A 4,674-nucleotide genomic window follows, 5' to 3' on the forward strand; every position below is an offset into this window, starting at 1 on the left:
GATAGAAATCGGTGTGGCCCAAAAAGCATCTAACACCCTTTAAAACCCTGAGTTCAATTCAAAACACTTTTAAAACCCTTTAATAAGAGTTTTGCGTAATCAGTTAAATACCAAGAATAACTATCTAGGTCATGTATAGAAACAAGCCTATACTAAATATATCAATAATCGTCACATCTCAACCATAAAAATATGGCATACTGAAAAACTAGCATTTTCTTTTCATAATCATCATCATATACATGCATGAAATTTAATTCAAAATCCAACCATTCAAACTCATAGAATTTTTCATTTACAATTGCTCATGTCATTTCTCTAAATAATTAACAAATGGAATAATATAAAACATATGAACTACTACCTTTAACAATTCTTTGAACTAAATCAAATCTGAATAACCATAAAATTCATTGGTTTGTTAACATAAATTTGCATACTAGATATGTTTTAATCAAATATATTATTTAATTATAAAACCTATTATAGCAACATAAATAAATCAGTTAATATTCATTTTCATGAACAAATGAGATGCTTAAAACAATATGTAACACATGTAATCAAAACTTAAAAAGAAAACCATCTCAAAATATTTAAGTCATATATCAAGTTGATTTAATGGACGTTCCATTAATAGGAAACTTTGAGAGCTAGTCTTCTTTTCCAAGTATATAATAGGTACATAACCAATGACGCTTCATAAAAAAATTATGTCTCTTCTTAAAAAGTTATTGGAAATTCTTGTTCTTTTCTCGCTTTCTTCATTTCTCCACTTCTGGTGGTGAGAAAATTTATTACGACCATTCCCCATGACTATTATTATAGTCTAATTTACTACATTCATGTCAAAGATTATATTTTCGAATTTATTACATATTATTACATTCTCTTCAGGGAATGGTTAAGTTTCATGGTTAAAAACTTTTGTTCAATCATAAGTAAATTTTTTTCATGATGTTGCTATCATAAGAGCACATTAAATAAGTTCTCTCTTGTAAGGTTCTTATCAGTTATATTTTTCCACGTAATTTTAATTGAGAACTTATTCTGAATACTGTAGAGTTATACTTACAGTTTAAAAAAAATTGCAACTTCAAGTGCATCCAACCATAACAAGCTTTAGATAGATTTATCATATTATATTATTCATAAGTAGATATTTCACAGTCAAATATTTCACTTTTAACCCCTTAATGGGGATGATGACAAAAGATGATTACAAAGATAGTCACGATCAATTCAATTTATAACAAGAGTAATAAATATAAATCAATAACCCAATCCTCTTTTGATTCATATGAAATATAATATTTTCTTCATTCACAATCTTAATATGATATCCATTATAATGAATATATTTTAAAACTAATGTATTAACCATCACAAATTTTGTGTTTTTTAGATATTGGTATATTAGCTCTTCTGGAGCTTTCAACTAATTTTGTACTATCAAATATTGAAATAATATTTGTTTGTTTCAGTACCAGATAAGATAAATATTTTCTATATGTAATAATAAAATTCATTACTACATTCTAATATCCTTCCTCAAAGAATATTAACAAAAACAAAATATTTGGGCATATATGTGGCCAAAAATATTTCATATCACATTGATAACATAGGTTATTTTTACCCTTTGAAAAGTTATCTTGAGAACTCTCATTGTTTCTATATGTAATAATAGAATTCATTGTTTATTATCTTTAGTTATAATTTAGGTGGCTCCTCGATTGACGCTTTTGGTTGGGCATAATCCTTTTTCTCTAACTCCAAAGATTCAAAGCGGGATTACGGATTAAATCCCCTTTGATTAGCTTCTAACAAAACTAAGTATTCATCCTCCTCTTTATCATTTGGAGGATCTGATGTCAAAATTTGTTCCAATGGATCCTCAACATAATTGAGTTCCTTCTCCATGATTAAATCCTCTAAATCGAACACTGCAGAACAATAAGGGTCCTTCCAGTTGCTTAAAAACGTTAAATGTTACCTGATCATCCTGAACACGCATAGTAAGCTCGCCCTTCTGCACATCAATAAGGGTCCTTCCAGTTGCTTAGAATGGTCTTCCTAGGATGATTGGCACCTCTTTTTCTGCTTCAAAGTCTAGAATCGCAAAGTCAACTGGAAAGATAAATTTGTCTACACGTACCAATACGTCCTCGATTTTTCCTTCTGGATGTGCTAAAGATTGACCTGCTAATTGAAGTGTAACCGTAGTAGGTCTGGTCTAACTTCACCTATCCTCGACTTTCTAAATATTGACATGGGTATCAAGTTGATACTCGCACCCAAGTCACATAGTGCCTTACCACAATATGTTGCTCCAATACTGCAAGGTATGGTAAAACATCCAGGATCCTTCAAATTTGGGGATAATTTGTCTTGAAGATATGCACTGCATTCCTTTGTTAGGGTTACCGTCTCAAATTCTCTAAGCCTTCTTTTTTAGATAGGATATCCTTCATGAATTTTACGTAGTTCAGTATTTGTTCAAGTGCTTCAACCACTGGGATGTTGATATGAAGTTGCTTGAGTAGGTCTAGGAACTTCTTGAATTGAATTTCCTACTTCTACTTCTTAAGTCTTTGAGGGTAGGGTGGTGGAGGTTTCTTTACTGAAACTAGTTGATTCGTTTTCTATGGAAATTCATCATCTAACGTATTTATTCTTTGATCAGAATTAGCTGGTTCAGAAGTTACCTTGTCGGATTTTGCAGATTTAATTTCTAGTGAAACTGGAATTTCAACACTCGGTTGAACTTCCTTTGAGTCTTGAGCGTCAGCTGGCTCCTTCTCAACTTCGACAAAATTATGCTCTAAAGTCTTTCCGCTCCTCAATGTTAATGCTTTATAATGCTCCTTCCCTGGATTCCTCGGATTCTTCGTATCACAAGGTAAAGCACCTTGTGGTCGGTTTTTGAGTTCAGTTGCAAGTTGGCCCACTTGATTCTCCAAATTCTTAGAGAGGCATCATTTTTCGCCATGTATGCCTTTAATAGATTTTATAGGCTATTGGATGGTTCAGCTTGGGTTAGTTTCTAAGCTTGTTGGGAAAAACCAGGTGGCTGGGTCGATCTAGGTTAGACATAATTGTTACTGGTTCCTACCCCTTAGTTACTTCAGGAAAAATTAGGGTGGTTTCGACATGATGGGTTATAGAAATTGGATTGCAGCCCTTGTCTTCTTCGATTTTGGGTCTAGTTACCTATGTAATACACAGATTCTGGGTTCGATGGAAATTCTTTGAACAAATGTCCTTCCCCACAATAAACACAGGCTACATTTTCAAATTGGTTCAGTGGCTGTGCTGCAAAAACTATTACACCCATTAGTAGTAAGATTTTTTAACATTGAGGACATTAATGATACTTGAGATGCGAGTGAAGCAAGAGCGTCTACTTCATGTATTCCAACGACTCGTCTTCCTGACACTGCTCGATTGGTTGGCCATTGATAATTGTTGTTGGCAATCCTCTCAATGATTTCTTAAGCCTTATTATAAGACTTAGAAAGGAGAGCAGCATTAGCAGAAGCGTCCACTACCATCCTCGTGTGAGCATTGAGACCATTATAAAATGTCTCAAGTTGTATGCAATGTGGGATTCCGTGATGAGGGCACTTCTATAATAATTCTTTGTACCTTTCCCATGCCTCATACAATGACTAATCATCCATTTGTTGGAAAGCAGTGATCTCGTTCCTTAACTTAGCATTCTTGCTAGGCGGGAAATACTTCGTAAGGAATTTTTCTACTAACTCTTGCCATGTTGAAATTGAGTTTGGTGGTAATGAGTTCAACCAAGCTCGAGCTCTGTCCCTTAGTGAATATGGGAACAACTTGAATCGTAATGCATCTTCGGGTACTCCGACTAACTTGAAAGAATCGCTCACCTCCATAAACAGTCTTAAGTGTAGGTGAGGATTTTCGGTAGGCATTCCACTGAATTGGCCCATTGTCTAAAGCATCTGGAACATGAATGGCTTCAACTCGAACTATTGTGCCTCAATTTCGGGTCTCCTAAAACCTGAATTAAGATCCTGAAATAATGGCACAGCATACTGTCTCAAAGCTCTATCCCTATCATCAGCAATAAAGATAGGATTTTGAGAAAGGTTTGCTCTGTTTCCTTGATTCAGAAAAATAAACCAAAATGCAAAACTAACAACTTCACAAATAATGACTTTTTTAAAACACAGTCCCCGGCAACGACGCCAAAAATTTGGAACGACGGAAATGTGCAAGTGTACATAATCGCAACAAGTAATAAAGTGATTAGTAAATGTCGAGTTATCATACCCACATGGACTGTGAAAAGAACTATTTATGAATGCTATTTAAAACACTTTGGTGAAGAAAAATATTTTGTTTGAAGAGGGTGATTAAAAACTATGATTTTAAACTAAGTGAACTAAATAAATAAATCTCAAATGCACGATTCCAAAATACGATTTTAATTAAGATGACATAATTGTGTTAGATTAATTACATTTCTTAACTTAGAATTATTAAGCTCATGTTTATATTGTTACGAATAAGTTCGCGGAAACTCGGTAATTTGCTAACTTATGAACATACTCACCTGCTAAAATCCATTTATCTCTTGACTACATCCCTATGTCAATTCAACCGATTAAACAAATCTTAATAGGCAAAATATGTTATTGC

The 4,674-nt window shown here is 33.5% G+C and overlaps 1 non-coding gene across 1 annotated transcript; it reads left to right on the forward strand.

The window, feature by feature from the left end:
- The first annotated feature begins 3,609 nt into the window (after positions 1-3,609).
- Positions 3,610-3,716, forward strand: LOC121225888 (small nucleolar RNA R71). Its single transcript, XR_005923792.1, has one exon. It is a non-coding gene; the product is annotated as a small nucleolar RNA R71 (small nucleolar RNA).
- Positions 3,717-4,674: the final 958 nt, after the last annotated feature.

Source organism: Gossypium hirsutum, chromosome D13 (genome assembly GCF_007990345.1).
Source record: "Gossypium hirsutum isolate 1008001.06 chromosome D13, Gossypium_hirsutum_v2.1, whole genome shotgun sequence".
Classification (NCBI taxonomy): Eukaryota; Viridiplantae; Streptophyta; class Magnoliopsida; order Malvales; family Malvaceae; genus Gossypium; species Gossypium hirsutum.